The sequence below is a fragment of the Manacus candei genome, unplaced genomic scaffold, assembly GCF_025592945.1.
Source record: "Manacus candei isolate 608988 ecotype Guabito, Panama unplaced genomic scaffold, ASM2559294v1 h1tg000057l, whole genome shotgun sequence".
In the NCBI taxonomy this organism is placed as follows: Eukaryota; Metazoa; Chordata; class Aves; order Passeriformes; family Pipridae; genus Manacus; species Manacus candei.
This window is the reverse complement of record NW_026138105.1, coordinates 7264947-7291899: the sequence shown is the minus strand read 5'-3', so window position 1 is coordinate 7291899 and position 26953 is coordinate 7264947.

The window sequence follows — 26953 nt, the reverse complement described above, 5'->3', positions numbered from 1 at the left end:
GGGCTCACACAAGCCCAGCTCATGCAGCCAAAGCTGGAAAAGTGTGTCAGTGCCTGCCCTCACTGCAGAGGGGAAATGTGAAATGGAGTTTGGATCAAGACAGGCTTTTTGCAGCCTGGAAACATTCAGAGGAACACTGAGATCAGGAAAAGTTAAAAACACCTCTAAGTTTCCATAAAATATCAGGAAATTCTTTTTTTCTCTGATCCGGCCAAAAAAAAAAATCGAACTGGTGCTTGTTAATTAGGAAAGCACTAACAGATGATGGTATTAAAGATGAACAAAGATTTTATTCATAAATCTTTCACTGTCAAGCATCATCATCTTGCTCCCTTTTGTCATGGGAGAGAGAAAGTCTTTTATAGCAGTGGAGAAGCACTTTGTGAAAGCTGCATTCAATGCATTTGAAGTTCTGCTCCCCATTTCATTACATTTAGATTTCATCCAGAGGCTAAATATCAAACAGAACTCAAATCTTCTGAAAACATTCTGAGGTAAAAGGAGCACAGCTTTTGCCTAGAAAGGAGATTTTTTCATAAAACTACAGAATATTCATATTGGGTTTTTTTATTTTACTGTGGCAGGAGCACAGAGATCACATTCATTTGCTCTTGGAGAGGTAAGAGACACAACAGGCAAAAATTGGTAATGCCAGCAGTTCACTAAACCCCAAAGTCACCCTATTTTGTGTCACTCATTTGTTATCAGCCCATGTAGAGTGGTGCTGTTTTGAGCAGGTGATGAAATAATCAGCAAGATTATTATTGTTTGCATGCTGTGAGACTGTGTTTGTACTGACCTGAAACAAAGCAGAATGCACAGACATCACTAACCAGGACATGCAATCCTCAAATTTGCAATTTTAGCACTTTTCTTATTCGCTCTTCTTGAAATCAAAGTATAAGAAAGTGGGTTTAAACATTGATAAATAACCGGAATATCCCTTACCCAGGTCTTAAAATAGGTAAAATTTGCTTTTGCTTTGTGCTAACTCATATGAGAATTTTCTAGGAGTCTGAAATTTTGTTTAGAACCTTTAAGAAACACAATTTCATGCTTAAGTCAGTCAGATGGACATGTTTCATTTAGGATTCCTGCAAAACCATCAAGCTGTTGCAGTTTCACTTAAAAGGTTTAAGACCTGAGCCAGTAAAAAAATATGAAACCAGTTAAATTACCCGACTACCTTTTTTTCCTTCAGCTCAGAGGAACTGACATTTCAAACCTGGTTCAAACCCTGGTTATATGAAAAAGGTAAAAGTTTCCATTACAGGTTTTCCAGGAGGTTGTTTGCTCCTGGATGTCTTTAGCACAGACTCAGCTGTTTGAAAAATCACATCATTTCCCCAAAATAATTTTGCTTAAGGTGTTCTCTTTTCCACTGAAGTGGATGTTTCAGGGAGCACCTCGGTCTCCAAAACAATTTGCACCTACAACAACAATCACAACTCCAAACATTTGTCCACCAGGATGGGTGGGTATCAAAACTGTGCTGGCCAAATTCCATGTTTTAAAACAATTGTCCCCTCTCTGCTCTCTGAAGATCCACCAAACAGACACAACCTACATTATTTCTACTGTAGGTTTCCAATCAGATGCTCTCCTTCAAAATTAATAGCTCATATCTCTTTATCTTCCTCTATTTCTCCTCTGCCAGATGTAAAATACACACCAGTAACTCCTACAAGCAGCTTCTGCTGAAGTCACTGGGCTGCTTTGCTTGTCCCTTGAGCAGAAAATATTATTGTTTTCATACAATTCTTCCCAAGGTCTTTTTATGGGTTGAGGATTTGATTTGTGTAAAGAAGAATTTGTCCTTTTATTAGTCCCCATGGCTTGGTTTGACAAATTTGTCTAATGTGGCCATATTATATATTTTAACTCTGACATCTAAGGACTGAGCAGAGGTCAGATTGGAAGCTCAAGGATTAACCAGCACTTGTTTCATATTTCATCTTTCAAAACCAATAAAACATGGTACACTCTCCCTACCTGTCTATCAGTGAAAGGAGAGATACCTCATAAATAATAAGCAGCATTTTCTTTTAAATTAAACTTCCCAGAGAGGAAAATCCAAAGAGGAAAACATGGATTAAATGGTGCTAACTTAAAACAAATTCAATGAAAAGAGGAGAAATAGCTATTCTTTCAGTTCTCTGTGATTATGGTAATTATGTTTTAAATTAAATTGCTTGAAAACAGGGAAGAAGAAAGCACGTGGAAGACAAAAAAATACCACAGAGTGACTACAAATTTATACATAACACAACCAAACTGATGAATTAAACTATGTAATATTTTCTTCCCAATGCCTGCTCACCCACAGAATCTTGGCACAGAGGTCAGTCACTTATTAAATAAGATCTTGAAGACCACATTCTTGTTTTGATATTTAAGGCTTTCTCATTGCTCTTTCCTTTTGCACCAAAATTAGTTTTTGTTCTTAATAGGGCAAATCTCAGAATTTGGCAGCAGCTCAGGGTTTATTTAAACCCTGCACCAAGACACCACCATGGTGTCTGCTCACAGAATACTATTTCTAGATCAGCCCAGAATTACAAGAAGCTCTGGGATAGTTCACAAGGGTTTCTAATCTTACCATTGACTATTTAATCCCAGGGTGGGGGTGGTCTGCTTTCCCTGACTCATCCCTTGCTTTGAGTCACATCTCAAATAAAATTCATAGATTACACCAGAGAAAATTTTTTCTAAGTAGATTATCATTTTATATAAAGCTGAAGAGGAATTCATATTGTTTATCCTAGTGAAACACCTTCCTGGTTTGTTTTTTTTTTTTTATGTATGGCTCAGTAACCAGGATAGAGCAAATCTTTTGGTTGGTTCTTAAATGCTGACATGGTTGGCAACCTTCCTGTCTCTACCTGTCTCTCTGATTCCATCCAGACTTAAGGATTTATTCTCCCCCTGATCCCACTGGTGTGAAAACAGCAACTTGTCTAGAAATTACAATTTTACAGCACATCCTGTAGACTTTTTTCTTTAAATGTCTTCTATTTTTATAGATGAGCAAATGATGAGTCCTTCATTGCATCCATCTGGCAGCTCATCAAAGTGCTTTCTTTACAGGTTTTTTGATGACACAAACGTTCCTCGCCTAAAATGCTTTGTTGCTCTATGAGGACCACGTTTCTTCCAGATTAAACTGATTTCAAGCAGTTTCCACCCTTTGTGTGAAAATGAACTGTGCAATTGCTGCAATTACCTCAGCCAGCACAGGAAGGGTAAATAATGTCGCATTGACCTCTCTGACCAACTGTCTGATACTATTTATTCAGGAATATTTATCTGCAAAGTCGTTTCTGGGTGTTTTTTTGATGTCTGTTCTCTGTTTTTTTTTGTTTTAAATAACCACTTCAACATTTATGATTTTTCCTAATTATGTTCAGGCTGCAATTAGCTAAATTACAAACAGTGTAGCCCTTTCAGAATAACTAATTTTACAGTTATTCTCTTCTTTGTTGGCTGGTTTTAGAATGTTTTCATGATGTGTTCTCTGCTAATACAGTGATGCCCCACTTTACATGCAAGAAGCTGTGGTGGAAATATTATGAAATTAATTTGTTTCCTCAATGATCAGTGTGAGTTCACAGAAGTTAAGGTAACATAAGCTTGAGAAGGCAAAAGTTTGGGCTAGAATTGGAGACAGCCTGCAGGAGCAGAGCTCATAGTAGGGCTCTGGAGACTACAAGATAAGCTGAACTGCAGAAGAGAAGGGAAAAGGGAGGAAAGGGGGTTTAACAGCAACTATCCTTAGATAATATCTTGCATTTTTACAGTGCTTTACTCCCACAATCCACTAAATGGTTTGCAAACTTTAACTGAATGGAGGCATAAAGCTTCCCGTGAATAGAGAATAAATCCTTTTTCATTTTCTCCTGATTGTGCTACTGCATTAAAAAAACATAACCACTCTGCTTTCAATTGCCAATAAACGATATCATCACGAAAATGAGAGGGCTTGATTATAGTCATTGATTGGGTAAAATATCCTGTGTGTTCTACTGGTAAAAAAACTTCAATAACAACTCCAATAATGATGTAAACGACATTTATTGATTTCAATCAATAAATCCCTGTGAGTCTACAGAGATTTAAACATGAGTATGACCCACAGTCATTGTTCCAGCATGTCCATTTGCACACTGGCCTTATGAGCTAAGTATAGTGGGAAATATTGTTTCCAGAAGTTATTTGAAATATAGCCTGGATTTTTTTCCATACTCCATCCTCATTCTAAATTCTTATATAAACTGGCTATATATTACAATAGACATTAAAAATCTGTTCTGAGTATTTACATTATCTTGTCATTACACCAACAGAGCATCCTACAACCTTCAATGTATTTGTTCTTACAGGTTCTAATGGGGAAAAACTCTTATCCCCAACTTCACAGATGAAGGAAAACCTGGTCCCAACAGCACCATGTGACACTACTCACTTAAGGTTCCAGAAATACCCTAAAATAGTTATTTGAGAACTTTGCTTTGATTCAGAGCAGATGAGATGTTTTTAATCTGGACTTAATGCAGTCCTGAAGTGACTGCATTGCTCCAAAATCTGAACTGGTTTGTTTAGAGCCAGCCTGGACTTATATCCCAAGAGTTCAGATAGTTCAAGACTAGAGAAGAATTAAAGAGTAGAAGAAAATCCCATCCATGTCCTAAACTGACTCCCTCCTTCTCTGTTTGTATAAACAAAACAGATCTAATTTAGAAAATAATAAAAACAAGATGCTTGTTCTTAAGGGCCAAATTATGTGATTAAGGGAATGTTCCCAAATAAAAGCAACCTTGTCTTTTTCCAAAGCATCACAGGGCATTCAAGTGGACTGTCATGTTCTCATTCTCACATTTGATTGCTTTCCCTCCTGTTTCCTTTCCTCTCTGATCTGAGATTGTGAACTTAAACAGAGCTTTGATGTGTATTTTAGAAAAAAGAGTAAAGACTTGGTAAGACTCAAGAAAAAAAACAAACAAACATGGAAAAAAACCCCAAAATAACAAAGTCTACCTCTTTGAGTCAGAGTTCACAGCACAGCACTGACAGCAGCAACCACATCTGTGGAACTTACACAAAGAAAATAACAATATACACAAAAAGACAATTTGTTGCAACTGTATCTTGAAAAAAGCCATTTCAGTTTAACTCCAAAGGAGTGGAGTTTTATGGTGTTTTGAAGCACCACCCTCAGTGCTTGAAAATAGTATTTTTTGGTGCCCAGATAACTGTGATGTAAAATAAACACTGAAACTCCTTACACAAAGTGGAGAAACACGGATTCTAACACCAGCTTATAAAACTTGTCAATGTTTTTTATGGAAATAATTTGATTCTCCTTTTCCATATTCTATCCCAGCAGCTTCCAAACTGATATCAGCAGCAAAACAGAAAAAAAAATTAATTAATGAGTTTCAACAAGTGCTACCATGAAAGAGTGAAATACTCCTTCTCTCATTAATAACAAATGCTGCAGGCAACAATAGTCATGATTAATAGAAAATATTGTTATGTAAATGTAACTAATTTTCTTAATTGTCTCTGCACTACTTATGTTCTGTGTTTGTATCAATTAATAGTAATTTTCATGCAGTAATTGCTGCTCTGGCTCATTGCACCAGACAGACAAACAAACAGACAAATCCTGTTTTGATTGAAAACATGAATTTCATCATCCAACTGCTCAACGTGACTGTCAGAATCAGCTCCCTTCTTAAATAACCTGCTAAATAAGTTTTGCTGTCACAAGATGGGAAAAACTATATAAAATTTGCTCTGTGAAACTCTTATTTCAGCCTTTAGGATGGACACCTGTAGCACTTTAGTCTTCCAGAGTCATAAATTTACACCAATTTTTTAAATGTCATTGAAAAATCTACAAGATCACAAAGAGGAAAATACCCAGGGATGCTGTTGGTACACAGATGTGTGTGAAGCCTTTCTCCACCCATTCCTGGCTAAGTTCTGTAATTTTTAGGCTGGACTCACATTCACCTTACAGAAACCACGTTATGAAATTGCCTATCCTAAGGAAATCGAGGCAGGGAAGTTAAAAGGATAAGTAAAGAGGAGCAGGGAGGGGGAATGACCCTCAAGAGCTGCCAGAGCAGATTTTGACCAGTTGAAAAAGTCCCACAGCCAATGCAGACAAACAAACCTCCAAGCTGGGAGATTCATGAAGCAGAAAAATGTAATATTTTCCTCAGATCTGCCCAGCTGAGGCTAAAGACAAAGAAAAGGGCAAAAGGGAGAGTCCCATTTCCAGGTGCTCCATGTGCCTGTAGCTCTGTTGAAGTCAGCAGCTGAGAAAGCATCAGCACATTAAATTTACATTATTATATTCCTGTAGCTGAAAGACCCTAAATTGAGAGCAGTTTGGACACAAGGCTTAAAACTTTTTATTGTATTGTAGTTTCCCTCAGGGACCCAAGCCCAGAAATCACAGCTTAGTAAGTGCATGGAAGAACCACACCTGCTTGATTATGGATTCAATCTTGTTGTTCAGACACAGTTAAACACATGCTAAAGCTGAAACCTGGTGCATTCTCAACATTAGGGATTTCTCTGATGTATAAAAGCAGAAACTGCATGTTGGATAAACAAAATAAAGACTTTGCAGTCTCAGGTGCTGAAGACTTTGCAGCTGGACCTGAGGCTTGTTCAGGACAGAGCCAAGACTAAAGAAACTAAAAATTTAATATCCATACCAATAGAGCACTGTGATAAATCCAGTATCAAACTCATGTACACAAATTCAGTTCTTACACAAACTGCCTTTAAATGAATAAACACAAGGGCATAAAAGGCAAAATCCTCCATTATTCATTAAAGACTTTTAGTGCTTCATTAGTTTTGTTGCTGTAATCCACTTCTGATTAGCTGGGTTGTTAAACAGCCATTGCCAAGTGCTGCTAAAGTGCATGAATTTCTTTTCCAAGTGCAGCAGTGTCATTTGAATGTAGTTAGTGGCACCTCCTCAGGTGTTATGGTCATGCCTGCAGTGTAGAAATTAACTGTGATTTCCTTAGCACTCCCTTTTTTTTTAAACCATGTTTTTCATCTGAATTCTCATTTTAGACATAACACATTAAAAAAGAAAAAAAGCTGTTAGAATTTTAGGTTGCTTAGCAAAACTCCCTTGTCAGGTGAGGATGATAATGTAGGCCCAGGTGGATCACATGAAAGTTAGAAAGGATGTGGAGGGAGGGAAAGACAGAGTTCTGACCCAGCACTGTGTGCTGATGACCCACCAGGGCAGGTGGGAATGAAGCATTTACATGCAGCACTCCAGATCCCAAAATTTAAATTCCTTTGCTCTTAATTTCTCCCTGCAGGACAGAAGCCTTCAGCAACCACAACAGAGGCTGCTAATACAAGAAGCCAACTCCACTAACCTTGGAGGGGCATTAGATTGCAATTTACCTTCTCATTTATTCTTGATTGTCTCGACTCCCCCACAGTTCTTGCCCTCACACTCAGAGTTGCAACTTAGAAAAGTTAAACCCCTCACATTTTAGGGAAGTTCTGTTTGTCAAATAAATCAGATTTTTGTAAAATACTGAAAGTTTTCGACTTAATCCCAAAACCATCGAAACCAACAAAATCTCTTTAGGATTTAAGCGAGCTGCCTGTGTGGGGTGTTCCTGAGGCTGGAACTGGGAAGGGAAACGTGGGATATTTTCTGCTATTGCAATATGAAGCACCCAGAACGGTCCAGGGGAGGTTTGGTGGACAAAGCTCATCACTGCACTGCAGTTTGGTGGGTTGCCAGGTCAAAGCCTGGCTGGTGAGAGATCACAGGGCTTATGGTGTTAAAGGGAGCTTGGCAGGGAAGGTCTCTATTGGAAACACACTTTCTTCCAAGTCCATAACTAAACTGTGCATTAATCCTTAGGACATGGATTAAAGCTGATCTGTTCTGCTCTCTCAGGAAGAGCTGGCTCTGCAGAGTCAGCAGCAGCTGAACTGAACTCCAGCATTAAGCAAAGGGTCTGGCTTTGTTCAGTCACTTCACTCCACCATAGAAGAGATTTGAAAGCTCTGGAAGAGAGACCATCCTTTCATTTTCTGTGTGTCCAGCTATGGAAGTTCAAAGGGACTGTTCCAACCTGCTGCCTCAGGTGCTGCTGGAATGCAAATAATTTTGGGGGCATTCAGATTAGTTTTTAAAAAACTGTCAGTGTGCTTCAAAGGGTAGATACCAAACTGGGCAATACTGGCAAACAGGCCATTCCCAAGAGTCAAATGTTTCAATATCACAGGTTAGAAGTGGAACTTCTTTTTTTGATAAGAAAAAAAAGTAAAATTAGACCAATTCCACATATATGATTCCAGTCAATGAAGAAATGCTCCCCCATCTCAGACAAACTGGATCAGCTCCATGGTAACCCTGAAGGGCAATTTTGGGCAGTAATCCCATAATCTACCTGCTACACAAACTGTTCCTTCAATTTTTTCACTTAGTCTTGGTACCACATTAACAACTCAACATTTAAATTCTTTAGGAAGCTCTGTCAAGAATCTTTCTGTAAGAAAAGTTACACAGAGTTCCCAAAATAAGGTTTTCTCTGGCAAACTAGAAGCTTTGATCTATTTTTAACCCACAGGAAGATCCTCCTCATTGTCCTCCATTTTCCAGTTCAGACCCAGGGCTTTATGTGAGAACCTTACCAATAAAATTGCAGAAAATTCCATAGGAAAATTAAAAAAATAATCTTCTCTAAAAGCCAGGCCATCATTTCCTCAGCTGTAGATCTGTAGAGCTGTGATCACAAACACCCACCCATGTAATGACCAAGTGTCTGCTCAGTGAGTCTCTGGGGTATGAAATCCCTGTGAGTACACCCTGATTATAATGATGTATAAAACCAGAGATGACTGAAATGTATTTTAGATGTGCTGTAACTTGTATTTTAAAATCAAAGCACAAGTATTTTTTGTACTCAAGTGATTTTAAATAATGAAAAGCAACTACTACAGTGGGTGGGTGGGGGAAAAGAATAAATCTGCCTTCCCAGATTTTGTTTATTTGCATCAAGACTGACACTCTGAATAGACTCACAACAAGTAAGGAATCTATATTATAGACTGTAAAGAAGCTAATGAAAGTCTACAATGCCCTTTAATAATTTAATTTACATTCATATAATCATTTAAATAGATTTTAATGGCAGGACTCCTGATCTGTTCATCTGGCTGCAGTGTTTTCCACTTCTACATTTCAAGATCTGTCTCTGTAAAGGCTTCAAGATCATTTCCCAAAGCAAAGAAAATGAGGATGATTTATCAGAAATCACATCCACACACTGCAGAATTTTGTGAGGAGCTTTCTGCCCTGTCCCTTAATCAGATGAAGCTGTTCTATGATGATTCTTTAAGAGTTGATTTTACAAGATGCAATCAGCAGTGTTAATTTATTCACTTACAAAAGACAAATGATGGGATCAGCAAGGCTTTGAGTGAAACAATTACCTGGGGAGCAGCGGCCTGGAATCTATTACCCATCAAATCTCACAACTGGGGTTGCAGACATGTAACATGAGCTTTGACATAAAAGGAAAGATTTGAGCTAAAAAATTATACTTATCTCAACTGTTTTTTAGTTTGTTCAGTGAAGGCTTCCTTTGGGAACCAGTATAATTTAACTGATGAGCAAAAGTAGTATAAACCATTTCATGAATGATTGAGAGATGTACTATAAACAGTGCAGGCTTTTATTCTGATATTAATTCTTCAATTGACTTTATGTTTTAATCACTTGACTGGTGAGAGAAAAGGTAGACACAAGCTTCCTATATACAGCAGCCTGAGGAAAGCACAGCAAGTGGTTGATTCAATGGGGAGGAAGGTTTTAATCCTAAATTTAGAATAAAGGAATTAACTAGATAAAAACAAAACAAACAAACAAACAAAAACCCCCCAAAAACCCAAAAAACCAAAACAACAACAACAAAAAACCCACACACATACAAAAAAAAACCAAACAAAAAACCCTAAAGAACCATGGAGTGTGTTTACATTTTCTTTTATAATGTCTTGACCAATGTAATTATTATTTTTTCTCAGATCTGTCCATCCTAGAGCAAAGATCAGGAACATAGAGTTTTGTCTCAAAAGGAAGGACTGGGTAAAACAACCATGTGGTTTCATGTCACTTTAAGAGATCATCTGGAGCATTCTGTACCATTTATCACACACAGTGACACACTTGACCACAGAGCACAACCTGTACATCTCCAGCTTGATTCAACACAGCCTTGAAAGAAAGGAAAGTTTTTTGGTTTCTTACTGAGCATTTCTCTGGAATTTCCATATATATGTTCAAGGTCATGTCAATTAGACACTTCATACTATAAGCAGCCAGTTTTTCTCTCTTGGAAAAGAACATTATTTATGGAACAGTTTGATTTCATAACATATTCAAATTGCATGGGACATGCTTTCAGAATCACTTGTGCATAATCTAAAGCTTTGGGAATAAAAATATTGCTGTACTGTATTTTACTTAATACTGAAAATCCCCTGATCCCATTTTCTCTGCCACCATAGCAGGATAAAAGAATTCTTATTGTGAAACATTCTTTCCTGAGGAGACCATTAAAGTGCAAGTCTCTGTATTTCATCAAATAGTTCTGTGTCCCCAGAGTGGATCACAACTTCTTTGTGTCACTTTGAGTTTCAGGAAACAGAATTTGCAGGGAAAAATGTTCTTAAGGGCTCTTTTTAGCATTCCCTGACTAATGGCAGCATTAAGGCTGAGGGAAGATCAATGCTGTTGGAGCACAATTTACTAATTGGGGAAGAGTAACAAGAATGAACAAAGGGAGACAGAGCACTATCATAGGAGATTTAGAGTAGATTTAGGCCTTTGCTAAAATATTGGACAGGTTTAAGCGAGTTTGGAAAATTAGTCAGAGGAAGCAAAGCAAACCTTTAGCTGAAAAAAAACCCCTGCAGCCCTTTACAGTGTTGTATGTGATGTAATTCTGTGAACAGATACACTCAGGGCAAGATTCAAAATCAGGCACTTCAGTAAAATTAGGTGGTAACTGAGCATATTAAAGATTCTCCACGTTACATTAAGAGGTACTACAAATTCCTGTAAATTTAGTTCAAATTTCTGGAGTTGGGGAACAGGGTGAGAAGAGGACCAACATGCAAAAATCTTTCGGCTTAAACACCTCTGTGGTTGGTGGACAGGGAATGTTACACACATTGTTACCTCCCATCAGTTTTGCCACACCCACTGAGCACAAATTTCATGTCCATCCTGCATTCAAAGTATTGCTCTTAAATTGATTAATTTTATTTTGCAGTTGGGGCACATCTATTAGAGCTGTATCAGGGCATCCAAGAGCACGAGTGTGTAGCTCTAAAAACAGTTTCAGCTACAGAGTCTGCTGAAAATTCATTAAATCCTTGGCAATTCTGGAGAAGGGATAAAACCACGTGAGGATTTACTGTTTTCCTTGGAAGGCATAACAACAAAATTCCACTGAGCTCTTATGATTAACATGAAGATTTTAAGTGAGAAAGGCAACTTTGCTTCAAGAAAGTTGATGTAGACACTGATGTAGAAATCTTAGTGGTCTGCACTGCAGGGAGCCAGCAAACTCCAGCAAACACCTCTAACCAGATTTGCAGTGATGGGTCATCATTTATTCCAGTCTGTGCCACCCACTCCAGGTGTACAGAGGTTAATTCATTCACTTGGAGCATTTAGGAGAGAGGCAGAAAGGAAAAAGAAGATGCCCTGCAGTCAGTGTAGAGAGGGAAAAATAATTTTTAGAGGGAGATTTGTCCATGTTCTTCTAGAATGGAAGTAGCTGCCTTCTGGAGTTGTCTCTCCCATTACCTCTCACCTTTTGGCAGAGCAACTTGTTTCAAAAGATCACGCAAACTTCACATCTTAGTTTTGTGCCTGATGAATTTGAAATGTGCTGCAAAAACACTGCAATGACAATTATGTATGTAATACCACTGTAACCTGCCCTAAACCATGGTAATAAACACAGCTCTTTCTTTTCTCACTAAGTGAAGTAATGTTAAAGTGGTTGAATTGACTTATGAGGCAGATTAAAAGATATAATAAGTTGGGCCACGCTACTGAATCATGAAATTCTATAGAAAAATATGCTCATAAACAGACTCTAAACTAGAGGGAAGTTCAGTCACCTCCCACAGAGAAGACTTTTTTCCTGAGGACATTGGTAGTAGGCAGCACAAACACACTGTATTCAAAGCATCCATGCTCAGACTGTATAAACAGCAGAAATCAAAATACTTCAATTGTCAATGATTTTTCCTCATAGGGTGGTAAAAATGAGGTGAATAGTCAGTAATCTAGGAGTTTGAATCCAATAATACAGAAACTTTCATACAATATGCTTTATTGCAAATCAAATGTTATTGCTTTTAGCAATATATAGTGTGCCTTTTTTTTTCCATCCCAAACTACATAACATCTAAAATTTAACCTCTTTCAGAATATAATCAAGCATGAAAGAATACCAACAAATTTTTGGTTTGGTTCTGAGCACATATCACAACCTGAATGAAAGGAGTCCTAGGGAATACTGAGTGATAATCAACCTTTCAAATTAGATTTTAAATCCTCCAGTTCTGTAATCCAGTATCTCTAGGATAATTCACAAAGCTTAAGAATGATTCTATCAGAGCCCATTTAAATGTTAGAAGAATTTATTGGGTTCATTTTCACTACACACTGTGGCTCTGCCCACCAAAGGGTCATCAGAGCAAGAGGTGCCAACAAGGGACGTGTCCTGGCACTTGGGAAACACCACCTGACTTCTCCTACAGACCTAAACCCAAAATAACCACACCAGTGGCATCATCCTGTCAGCATATGTGTGTTCCTAATGCTTGCTAAAACATATTTACTGCAAATTCAAAGTTTATTCCTGGGGACTGTAAGTCAGCCTTGTCATTTCATATGGCCAAAGGCTCCCTTTTTAATGGCCAAAATTTCATATCCTAATGCAGCCAAATAACCAGAATCCTGACTTCTGTGGAGAAAGAAAAAAATAGCTCAAAAGTGGTGTTTGCTGGAGGTTGGGAGGGGAAGTTTACGCTTTTCTGCTTTTTGTTTATTCCTGAACTAAAATCCTGTTTGAAATGTAACAGTTCATAAACAGTTATTTGATTCCCGATGAACTAAAGGTTTATGTCTTCTTGTGGTAGAATTACTTCTAGTGCTCTGTTCTTTCCTGCAGTATCTTTACAAATTAAATATACAGAAGTTATCCCATTTTTTAAAAAAATTGTTCTAAAGAGAATAATCTTAATTGCACCATAAACCCCACCAGCTGGTCTGTAACCCCTTGAAGTGACTGGTTACATCTTTGCCATCTCATAATGCTTCCATTTCGTGATTGAATCTTTAACTCAGTGAGTAATTGCTGAAAAGGCGTTTTAGGCATTTATTGTCTCATGGCCCATGACAAAATCACTCTCAGGGGGGTGGCTGGGTGCTGCTCCACAGTCTCTTGGGCAGGTTGGGTTTAGAATTGCTGGGAGGAGAGGGCCCTCCTGCCACGTCCAGAGTCACAAATTACAGGGGTCCTGTGCACTTCTGGAAGACCCTGTTCTAGTGTTTCAGTGCTTATTAACCACCCACAGGGGGTGGGGCACTGAACAGGCTCCCCAGGGCAGTGGTGACAGCTCCAAGGCTCACACAGCTCAAGGAGCGTTTGGACAACATCCTGTGTCTGTGCAGGGCCAGGAATTGGACCAGATGATCCTCATGGGTCCCTCCTAACTCAGGATATTCTGTGATTTTTAAACTCTAAATCCTCCAGCTTTGTAAGAAACCCCATTTATCTGAGCTATCCATGGCCTGAGCTGTTCCTGCTGCTGCCTGGATGAGCTTTTACTGCAGAGAGATTTCACTAAGCCAGTTGCAGGCTGTAATGCATGCACAAATCAGACTGTACATCACACAGACCAACAGTTACAGACATAATTTGGAATGAACAGTTACCCAGTCCCACAGCCTGGCAGGAGTCACCACAAAATGCTCACTGAGCAATCCAACAATGGTAATAACCTGACCCATCCTGATGGCATTGCCCAGACCCCTCGGCTTCCTCTGACCATGGAGCAGGACCACCTCATGCTCTCAACCTCTGCAAGGGGCCCTGAGCTCCAGCACTGGGTCACGCTGGTGACCACAGGCACTGATGTTACAGAACTAACACGGACAGAGATGAAATTCTCCACCTGGAGAACATCTCATGCTGAACAGAAGGGAATCAGCAGCCCAGCACCCATGGCTCATTAGCCTTAGCAATATTTGCCCAGGGAGCGCCCATGGCTCATTCTTTGCAGTTTCCTGCCACCTCTCTCAGTGTAATAAGGGATACCAATCCAGAATTCCTGCTTAACTGGATGAAGTCAAAGCTCCTCAAGCAGAAAGATAGAAACCTGTAAACCTCCCTCTCCAGTTTTTAGTGTCCCTTTGGAAAACACAGCCACTTTCTGACAGGACAGTTTAACAGGACAGGTACAAACTTCACCTCAGTGCTGAGGCTAATATTGCATCTCTGATGAACTACTGATCAGCCATTCAGTGCTCTTTGTCCAGGAGAACAGGGTCATTTCCATCCAGCAATAAAGTTTTATCTGCATTGTGCAGGACTCTAAACACTGTCTCTACATAACTGACCACTTACCTTGAAATTACTTCTTTTAACAACTTCTGAGTGCTTGTCAAGGGACTTGCAAACCACAATAGCTTTTGTCTGTGCAAGTTGGGCAAATACAAAATTCACCATTGCACATTTGAGTCTGTTACTCTCACCCAGCCAGCTGCATTGTTTCTCCTAAACATTAATTACACCTCACCGGAACCTCCTGCCTCTCTTCCAGCCCAATAATTTTTAACACCTTTCTGTTTCTTAGAGTTCTTTTCATGCATTTTCACTACCTCCTTTTGTCACACTCTCTATTCTCGATCAGCTTTTCTCCTTTCATTCTTTTGCCTTCAGGAATCTCCTTGCCCTCTCTCTGGCATCCCTATGGCCCAGTCCCACATTCCCTCTCCTCCTGCTGTTGGTTGCCCCCTCACATTTCATTCTAGTAAAGTACCATGGGAAGTTGGTTCACTCAGCTCCCACTGATAGCCAGAAAAACCTCAGAGCCAAGTTAACACCTCATCCACTGGTCATAAATTAAGGAGTGTAAACTCTGTGCCTGGCAGAGAGCACCATCCTTCCTCTTCATGCCATGCTCAGCTGGCTGCCAGTGCTTTAGAAGAGGAATGAAGCCCCTTTAGATGAAGTTTAGTAGTGTGGCCTGTAGCCATTTATACAAACATCCAATATTAACACAGACTTAAATAGCTGGTACTGTCTATTAATGTAATACAGACATAGGGGAACTGATGTTTTTCTTCTTGTTTGTCTTTATCTGTAGGATTAATTCTCAGCATCTCAATCTGCCACCATAAACCCTCCAAAGATTTCAGGTGGGTGAAATGTAACTTGTGTGTAAAACACCAGTGGGTTTCTCCAGTTGCCATTGCTTTGGCTGAGCCCAGAGTCTGATTTATTTTTTTTCCCCAGCAGCATTTTTTTTTACTCTTTGCTTGGGATAAATGCAAATGAACACGAGAACATGGAGAGCTGTCTGAATTAAACCAAGGGAAAAACTTCAGACAAGGTCACTATGAATAGATGAGTTGAAAAAGAGATCAATCTGTGCATTAATTTCACAATGCATCTGAAGCAGGTTTGTTTGCTGGCCTGATTGCATTTCATGTTGTCCAAATGTTGCTGTTTTCAGACCAAAGCAATGTTATTCAGCTTGCTCTGTTCCTTATATCTTTGCAAATGTTACCAGATCCCTGATTTTGTTTGGATTTAATTCTGATTTTTATGACTTAAAAATGCTATTGAATCCTGATCCTTGACAATCTGAATGCAACAGAAGCATCCCACAAACAATTCCCAAAGACCCTTTATCTATAACTCAAAATCAATGCCATAACAGGAGAGTTCCAGCTCTGAGATAACCTGATTTCAATAAAAATTCAGGAAGCATTTTAGTGACTCCAAGTTGAATCCTCAAATGACTCTAGCCCAGAATTCTCTTTTCTAGTCAGCCAAGCTCCTCTCCAAAACCACAGGAAGGAGCTCCAGGGAATGCTTTCTAAGAACCACAAGTATTTCAAGTCACTTGACCTCCAACATTCCAGCTGCATTTGGGGTGAGTGAGAGCATTCCCAGGCCATGTGATGCTCCCTCAGCCACGTGCTTGTACCAAGTCAAATATTTATTTCCTTAATAGCCAACACTCTCAGTGGCAATAATGAAGCTGCCAAGATTACATTCTGCTGGTAAATTGTGTATTGACTTAATTAAGAAGATATATTTTGAGTTGCACTACAAGGAAAAAAACAGAATAAAATAACCCCCCTTGCCAAGGGAGCAGAAATTTCATAAGGAAAGGGCTGTTCTGCTGAGCTGGGGGGGACACAGTTTTACTCTCTGGTCTCACTGAGAACACACACAGATGGTTGGGTACCACTCAGTGCAGGACAGCAGAATGACAAAATATCTGCTATTAAATGTTAAGAAATCATATTAACAGAAATCATAAATCACAGAAAAATAAGGCTAAAGGAATAAATAGCAAGACAAATATGTACACAGAGAATCTCTGCTTTTTCCTGTTGTGACTGGTCATAATTTCCTCAGTAAAGTTCCTTTCAAAGTGATTTATTGTGGAGCAACAATTGCAAGTGTTACTGATGCTTCTTCCTGAAGAGTAGGGGGCAAATATTCAGATATTTTTTCTTTTGGATTCATCATATTCTGCCTCGCTGCCCCTCCACCTGAACAAATATTGAATTGGAAATGTTTTTAAGGTAAAGTTCTTTAGACAATAAAAAAAGTATTATCATTCAAACTGTATTGGTGAAGTGTACACTCTGAAAACAGTCAAATTCAATTTGATGTATTGGGAAGTTTTTAATTAACTGTAAAAAAAGACTCTCCCCTCAATTATTATTGAAAAATTTATTATGGTCCAATAAAAACCTAGCAAATATGAAGAGATCCTAGTTAAAGGTCTACCAATATCTCTCAAAACACATTAAAACATGTTAGTGAAGAATCAATAACTGCTGTTTCTCTTGTTTTCAATTTATGGATGTTTAAAGCTTCTTTCACAATGATGATGCCCTAAAGCAGCAACTTGTAACAAAGCATACCCATTTCCCTGGCAGGCTTGGGACTACCTCTCTTGGTACCTAAAGGTATCAGAGAACAGTTTATTTATCATTTCCAAGAATTCTTTGGATATTAAGTAATTGTCATTTTATGATATTACCCCTCAAATATCGGGAAAATCTGGCAGAGAGGGGCAGGGCTGCTGGTGGTGATTGTTCTTTCTTACCCCTTCAGTGGCCAGTGGCTGGAAAATCCAGTGACTCAAGGTGGATGCAAATCATCCTCCTCAGCCATGGGGGGATGAGCAGGAAGGCACAGATCTGCTTCATCAGCCCTGCAAGTGTCCCAGGCCAGGTTGGACGGGGCTTGGAGCAACCTGGGCTAGTGGAAGGTGTCCCTGCCCAGGGCAGGGGGTGGAACAAGATGAGCTTTAAGGTCCTTCCTAACCCAAACTTGTAATCATGTGAAGTTGGGTGTTCCTTGATTCAATCAAGTGCCTTCACTGGGTGCAACTCCCCTGGCACTAGAGGAGACTAAGAAATACAGCTGATATTTGTGTGACAATGTGTCCCTTTGGGTTGCATTATGGAGAAAAACTGGCCAGAGCTCAACGAGCACAGACTAGTGTCCCATAACCAAATGACATCCTTGCTCATATAAAGGACAGGAACAGGAGGAAAATGCAAATACTGTGGTGAGAGGGGGGAGAAAAAAAACCCATTCTAGCTTTTATTCTAAACCTACTGAGTCCTGATCAAGGGACCATAAGCACTTGCCAGCATTTGCTCTCCCACTTAGCATGGGAGACATCTGCTCTACGTATGTGGCAGTGGCAGGCAAAGCATCCCTGTCTGACAACCTCAGCTCTCCCCATCCATCATCTCATTCATCTGTCACACTGAGTTATTCATCAGCACTCTGCCCAGCTCACACACTGGAGCTCCACTTATGCCAAGGGTTTATCCTTTACCGAGTTTCAGCCCCAAAAAACATTAGTGGAGATGAAGAAAATAACATTTCCATACAGAAACAATGAGCTGTACCTGTAACAGCCATGGAAGAGAATTCACTTTGACAAGCGACTGCCTGAACTTCTTGGGCATCTTGTGATCAAGTCTGCAGAGCACTGTCTGGCTATTAACATGCTGCTGAAGGATAGTTTGTTGTTATTTTATTTCAAAGCCTTATTTCAGGACCAATTTGTCTTATCATGCTGATGGTAACAAAGAATACCAGGACATGCCCATTATAGCTCTTCAAAATTCACTCATGAGCAGCTTCAGAAACGTGCTCAGTGTTTCACAGCAGCATTTCTTTTCATTTCAGGTTTGCTGCTTCTTCCCCCCTCCCTGCACACATTCCTACATCGGGACGAAGTTAGTTATGAACCTCAAACTGCACTGTCGTTCAGGAAATCATCATGCCAAGTCACTTCATGCAGCACAGACTGACATTAAATAGCACAGTTAAATAATAAATGTGTATAGCTTTTGAATGCTTTACCCTCATTTCTACAGGTGCCACCCTTACTTGCTTGAATCCCCTCTATTTATGCCAGCACTAAAAGGGGGGAAATCTGCTGCCTCTTATTCCCCCAAAATATAGGTAATTTCCTCAAGGCAAAAGACTTCCAAGCAACTGTGAGAGACTGATCTGACCTTGCACTGAGCATAAAAAATGAGCTCAGGAGCCCAGAACAAGAGAGCTGACTGATTTTTGGGTCCTTGCATTGCAACAAGGATTTTCTCCTGCTACATCTTTAGGAAACAGATGCTCTTTGCACATGCAAGGAGAGACCCTGCCTGCACAGCTCTGCACACCAAGGAACAGCAGACAAGCTTTCATTTGGCTTCCTGATGCCTCAGTCTGACATGCCTGAAAGGCATAACTGCACTACATTCATGTTCTTTGGTTCAGACTCAGTTTGATTTCCACCAGAATGCCAATGAAGTGCTATTTTTCAAGCTTTTCATTAGAAGAGCCAACATCCAAAGTTTATACTTCCCACCCATGTAAAACACACTGGGGCACCACTTATCTGAAAGACAATCTCTAGAGAGGGAGAAGTGCTTCCTAGTTCATGTTTTCCAGGAGGGCAATATCATTCCAGAGGCAGGACTGCTTTGGAGGCTAATTATGCATTCCTGCTACAGCTTTAATAACAGAAGCAGGGACAAGCACAGCTTGGATGAAAGGTCTGCCAGGGGCTTATGATAAAACATTATGTGCACTGGGTTACAGCATGGCCTGGGATGGGAAACATCCAGTCAGAGGTGGGAGAAAAATCATTTGGCAGATGTTAAAAAATTAACCCTATTCATCTGAATATCTTTCAGTAGAGCCTAGGATGCCAAAAACAATGCTTTACTTGAGAAACAAATCCTCTAATTCTGCATGGACCTGTGCACCTAAACAATCTCGTTCTTGCTATATAATTAAATTGGATGTTCAGCTGGAATCAAAATTTGCAGAAAACACTCATTTGAGCACCTCAAAAAAAAAAGTCCAGAAGTCCAGGAGAAAGGACTCATTTTGTAATTAAGGCACAGGGTGTGGACATCTGACCTAGGCTGAGCTGAAAGCATGAATACAAAGAGGATGAAAATGTCTTCTAACTCCATGGGAAGCCATAAACCCTTAACTGGAGAAGGATGGAAATGTACCTGTACCCGAGTAGTTCTGCCATAAGAGACAGAAATCCTCTTCTCTGTGTTTCCCTCCACTACAAAAAGGCCATTTCTGGAGATTAAGTTCTGTCTTGGCTCCACAGGAGATTAGGTTAAACTTATAACTATGCAGCTACTTTAATTATTTATTTCAAACACAGACATTCAGAAATATAATAAACTGAGGCTTCTGAATATTTCAGCTGTTAAAGAATAACTTCTGCCTGGAAGCTGAGAGCTTCTTCACACATTTCAGGAGTGAGAACCAGCAATTTGATGTTTCAGCAAGTTGACTGCAAAAGCTTTTGATTTTGTTGTATTCTCCCCACTCCCAGAGAAATCCCTGAGCTTAAAATGTCTTCTAGAGGTTCAAAAAGAAACTCACCTGTTTCCTCTCAAAAGCAAAACATCCACTTTATTCCATTATGCAGAGAGAAGAAAAGTTCAGAAAGCTCCTGTGGGTCAAATGTCAGCTCTCTTTGGCTTTTTTCCTCCTGCTTTAAGTTCTCCAAGCAGGGATCAATATTTGCTGCAAAACCCAGTCCAGACTAGGTGAGTTACTGATGGAGTTTCATTAATTGAATCCCTCTGTGTCCCTTCCTGCTTATTTGTTGAGATCAAATCTTAGGGGTTGGCTGAGCCGGGAGTTTTGGGTGTGTTGGTTTCCAAGACCACAGAACCTTGTGCTCTCTGCAGAAATGGGAATGACACTCCTAATTAGCACAGCAAGTAATCCCCTTAGCTTAGAAGATGCCTCCTAACCATCTATTTACAGGTGATATTTGATGACCCAGCTTGAACAGTGTCAGAGACCAGCAGCAAACCCCTCGAGGCTGAGAGGGAAAAGCCTTGGACAGTGCACTGGATCAAGTGTCCCTGAGTGTCAAGAGATGGTCATTGCTGCCGTGGAGATTTATTGCTCAGGTCAAAGCAAATTACTTTCTCTCTTCTCAAGCTTTTTCCTGGCTATGTTTTTCATGTCTGCCCTTCTCTCACATTCCACTGCCCTCTCTGCTATTTTGCAGAGTGATTATAGGCTCTCACAGGGGATTGGGGAGTCCCTCTGGTCAGTGGAAAGCCTGAAATTGTGGCAAAACATCTCCTAGAAATCAGGCTAAAGGGATCTTGCATTCTATGAAATTATTCTGCATTCTCCACGGGCACACAACCTCAGACCTAAAAATAAAAACAAAAGCCATCTATTCTGCTTGTGCTACTTCTGTGGCACAGATGTGATTATTTTCAGGTGATAAAAAGCCTTTCTCTGACACAGCAGCTTTTACTTTTATTATTTATATAAGCACAGCACTGCATTTCTCAGAGAAAACAACCAGTAAAAATGCAAGACAAGAGGATTTTTATAAGGCATTTACACCAAAATCTAACTAAAGCTCACACTTCCAAGGCACAACTTCAAGTACTTCACAGGAAAATACTGCACACAACTAACACATTAAATACCAGTTATCTCTTTGCAAAAGCCTGGTGCTGCTGCACTGAAAATCTGGGCTGAAGGGAACAGTCTTTCTTGTTGTCAGGTTCAAAACCACCACCCCTCTTCATTTTTATAAATATACAGGGAGATATTCATGGAATGATGGAATCTGGGGATTATTATCACAGGAAAAGAGAGCAAGCCTTTCAAAACAAGGATTTTTTTATTTTTTTTTTTTAAACCTGTGGGAACAGAATGCATAAAACACATTTTTGGGTGCAGTTTTCTCCTTATTCCTTTTGTGAATTTCCTACAATTATTCAAATTAGGAAATCCTATTACTTGTCACAAGGTAGGTTCATTCCCCATCAACATCTGGGAACACTCATACATCAGATAGTCCACCCTATAAACCTCCAACTTGCAGCACCACTGCTGCCAGCTTCCAGCTTCCCTTTTAGGGATGAAACTGTAAAAAAATCCGGACTTAATTTGGTGGGAGAGACAAAGAAAAAATGGTGATACATCAAAACTAAGTGGCAGTTTGAGAAACAGGTTAAAGGATGGCAGGAAAGAGCTTGAAGGCCTCCAGTGTGCACTTTGAAACACAAACAGTCACGTCACCAGTCCAACTCTCAGAAATCACAGGGACTGGAAAAAGGGACCTGTAGTTCTGATTTTGCCAGTGGTGCATTTTAAATATTCCATCAGGAATCTTTCACCTTGTAAGACAGCCCTAAAGTCAAGCAGGCAGTGAACAATGCAAAGAAACCTCATGATGATACCAAATCCTGGAACTTCCACTGTGAGATCAACACGATTTAACCACATTTCAAAGAGTTCTTCTCTCAACTTATGAGGAATGTCAAAATCCAGTTATTTTTCTTTTTACAAAAGAAAACTCTTTTTTTTTTCTCTCCCAGGTTTACAGCTTGCTTCCATTATCACTTTATGGAGATATTGAAAACACAGAAGAACTCTAAAGAACAACCTTTACAAGGTCTTTTCTCCAAAGAGCCACTTTTATGTAGAAAAAGTGAAATTTCTCTCTATTCGTTCAAGTTGAGCAGTAACAGAAAACCAAGCACAGAGGATGACAGACAATAAACTCAAATTACACAGGCAAGACAGAAGCTCTATTAACTCACAATTCTCTCTGTAGGCTTATAACACAGAAGCACCTTTTATAAATACAATATTCACACTGGAAGGAGAAGGAATTTCAACTTCATTACAAAGGCAAAGTGTTCATGTCACCCACCTGTCTGTTTCTGAGGGTTCTCCCTTCTCTAATCAGCATATTTAGATATATTTCTAGATACGTTTCAGCTTCTCAGAAGTTGTGGTGCACCACATTTAGAATTCACTGGGGACTCACATTGACTCTTTACTTTCTTGGGGGATTTTGGCAGAGGTTTATGCCTTACTACAGTAAAACTTAAGATAAAAGCATAAGAAGGTTTATTTAAAAGGTGAATGAAGCAGACCTAAGCCTAGAAACTTCAACAGTGCCCTGCTGATGTTGAGGAATAAACATGTAATGTATAATATTCTGCATTTATTCTACAGGCAGGTTTACTAAATGCAAAATGCTAATTTGTATGTTGATAATCATAGTAGTGCAAAAAAAAAAAGAAGCACAGTAGGAATTGTGTTATTCTAATATATGGTAAAATATGATGGAGTTATTTGAATTGCACAGGAAGCTGGGGAGCAATAAAGTGGGCTTGCAACCAAGACTGGGTAATGAAATCCATGGAGGCTGGGGAGAAGCTCAGAAAACTATATTAACATAAAAAAAATAATTAAGAAGGCAAGGCCCTAATTCCAGCAATAACTTTCAGATTTTAGAATATATGTTATTTTGCATAATAAGAGTAAATTTTTTAAAAAAATTTCAATTGAAAGTAGAAATCCTTTGATAAGAAGTTTTCTTCTTCTTAGCCACTTAGGAAAACGAGACATTAGAACTAAAAGCAGGGAATTGTATTTCCTAAAGCCTTTTACAGTTGCACAGCATCAGGAAAACACACTTTAGGTCACTGTAACACTTCTGTGTTATTACATAAAACCAAGCAACAAACTGATTTCTAATCATCAGAGTAGAAAGGTTCTGGACCAACTTCTTGGCAGAATTAGTGGGGACAGAAAACCCAACTGAGTTTTAAAACTGATCACAGCATTTTCATGAACACAAATCCTTTGTACAACAGGGAAATTAGTGATTATGCAGAAGGTTGCTTTAGGTGCAGTGGGCCCTGGTTATTTTTCTCCCTCTCTGAGTACAGTTTTCTGAAAGTTTATTGTGCCTCTCTTACTAATTAATCTGAGCAGATAACACAATGGAACACTGAAAAAAAGAACAAAGGCAAATTTTGGCGCACAAACCCAAACCATCTGCAATTCTGAAACAGCAGCTCCATTGTCAGAAATACCTGGAAACAGGAACCAAACTGGAACTCTAACAAACAACACAACTTGAGCAGCTCAAACAACAATATTCCCACCAGGAACTGGAACATCTAGAAGCTCAACACGCACAGCTGGGATTTTGTTTTGGGGCATTATCAAGAAAAAAGCAAAGTTTGTAGAGCTAGACAAGAAGAACCACAGCTCAAATACACAATCATTTCTCCAACTTAGCATTTCCCTGGCTCATTCTGTTGCAATCACATTACCCACTCTGCAAAGAAAATATATTTTAAAAAAAAAAAAGGAGGAGAACAGCATGAGTGTTCTTTCCTTCCCTCAAACTCACAGTTTTGCCCCAGCCAGCAGAGCTCTGCACTTTTCCAAGACATGTGGTTGTGGAGACAGCAAAGGAGATGCCACAGCCCTCATGAGGAATATCAGGACACCATCCAGGTGCCCCTGATGCAGCACAGACCTCCCCCACATCCCAATAATCACCAGCTAGCCCTGACTGTTGTTACTCAATCTATTCAGAATACTTCCAGGTGACTTCATTAAGCAGATATCATTAACTAGCACTTTAATTACCAGGCTGATTAAGACAAGAGCATGCCCTGCTTTCAAAGCCCAAGAATTGTAAATAAAAGCAAAGGCTCACTTAGCCCTGACATTTCTTACAGCCCCTTTGGTCCTCAGCCCTTTAATCACCATCTCAGGTTGGGGAGTTTAAGAACAAATTGGCAATCCTAGAACTTCAATAAAGCTTAAGAAAAAATAAGTGTTTCTTCTTTAAAATGTATAAATATGCCTTCAGCCATCCTTCAGAAATGGCTTAGAATTCAATTCTGAGCCAGAAACTGTAACAATACATCTTATTATTAAGTGTGAAACAGTGAGATTCTGCTGCCAAATAAATCTCCAGTAATACAAAGTCCTCCAGGACTGTCTCCTCTTCCACCTCTGAGTTTTTTTCATCACATGCTGCCTGAGGCCCAATTCCTCAGTAACTTTGCCCACCCCTCTCCTCCACCTCCTCCCTTCCAATCCCGTTGTTCAGTTATTTGCTAAATCATTTTTGTCAAGATAATTGGACTTCCCAGAGTCTGATGCACCGATTTAAGGTGAAAGGGACATATTTACTTTCTCACACAGAGCCAGTGAGCCAATTTTCCTCCTGGCAGCCTCCCTCTAATAAAAATATTTTTCTCTCTTTTTACTTAGAAGTTCATAAATACTTCTTTGGCAGAGAAAGTCTTTGACCTTTGGGCCTTGCTGCTGCATCGTTGTGAATGACAAAATGAACTCACCAAAGCAAGAGCCTTTGGAAAGATGAAGTCTGTGTATTTAAACACATTTGCCTCCAGCACTCCCACCCCTTTTTTTCCTCCTGCAGAGCTTTTCCCTCTGCTCCCCTTCCTCGTGCCCAGAGCGTTCTTGAGCAGAGGTGAAAACTCCGGGAGCAAAAGTTCTTTCCTTCCTCCTAAACACAAATATCTGGTGATGACAAGGGGTGTTATTTCTGCCTCTTGGCTGTTGGAGACTTTGTGGTCAATGTTGTGAGGACTGGGTGGACGTGTGGAAAAGAAAAGCATTTCTATTCCACCTGTTGCACCACAGGATGTCCTGGTGAAAAGCTGGTGATGGATTAAACACAAGTCCACCTTTTGCTCTTCCCTACCCTTTTCATCTCACAGGTATTATGATGGAAGTAAAACAAACTTACCTTTTTTAAGATATTACAGCATTTCAACAATGGTAAATTTATTTAACATTAACTTTGTAGTGTGACTTGAAAAAATACTGTTTTCTGAGATGACTAATGAGGTTTTACCTTTCCATTTTTCATGAGGAAAGGAAGGCAAGAGCAAAGGGAGATCTTTGAGTTACAAGGAACTCACATCTAGAAGCCTTCTAGAATAAACCCCTGTTTGGACACATCCTCAGCTGGATATTTAATCATCTATGGCCCTACTTCCCACTTCCTGCTAAAATCCCACATTTCTTAGAAAGACATGTCCAAATTGCCTCAGTAAGTGTCAAGAGCCACAGGCTGCACTGTAAAAGCATCACCTCCTCAGCTGACATGGCATGGAGTCCCATTTTAGTTTTAGGAAACTCTGCATTTTTAAGAATTCCCTTAGAGATTCCCAAAACTGGAAAAAGCCCAGAAAAACCTGTTCATCCACTGAATTATCCCTTTCTTTTGATCCCAAGGGTGGATTGGACACCTCCAGAGGTGCCTCCTGACCCAAGATTTTATGTTCAGTCCCTACCATTGATATCCAAGGGGACTCTCCAGCATAAGAGCAACAGGTACCATCTGGCACTGGCAGCATTTATATCAATATTCCAAAATAAATGAGTGTTTGGTAAGTAATTACAAGTGGATTTGTGTGCTGGGAATGTGACCACTGCTGTGTGTTACCTGGGAGTCACTGGCTATGAATTTGCATTGGAAAGGGTTGTTTCTAATTCATGTAACAGATAATTAATCCTCACTTTTTCCTAGAAATATGAGTATACGTTTCTGGAACAATAAATGCCTTATTCAGGAGATTTGTCCATCCAGGTTTGTTGGGATGTTTTTTTCACAAACAGCAGAGCTGCATTCCTATCTAAAAATGGGATATGTTCCTTCTGTTCCCCTAAAATGTCATTTTACAAGACTGTGTGTTCACAATGCTAAGGCCATACCCAAAATTCTCTGCCCTGCCTTCACCTGTTAGAATCTAGTGTTGTAATTAAGCTCAGTGTTCACTTCCAATGGGATGTACAAAATGAACAAAGGTTGGAGCTCCCTTAATTTTTTCAGTACAGGAGTGGAACATTTCCAGTGACACCCTTTCTGCAGCACTAGAGCAAAGAACTTCAGCTGCCACCAGGGTGGGTCACTGACACCCAGAAGTGCCTTTAGCTTCAGTAATTGCTCAATTTTCAGACTTATTTCACTTATTAGATTTCATACTCAAAATTGAGACAGACTCCTCATGCCTGAAATTTCTCTAGAAGGGAATGGAGGATGTAAAATTTCTTTCTTTTCGTGCCACAATCTCCCAGAAAACTGAAATATTTCTAGCTTTCAGTGATTCCCAAAGGTGTCTCTCAAGTTATCCTTTGCTGAAATTATTATTGGTTCCTACTTTTTATTTTGGGAAAACAATCCTTCATTCCTTTTCTATTTACAGATCAGTAGCTTGATGATGGGTAACCCAAAAATGATACTTGCTGGA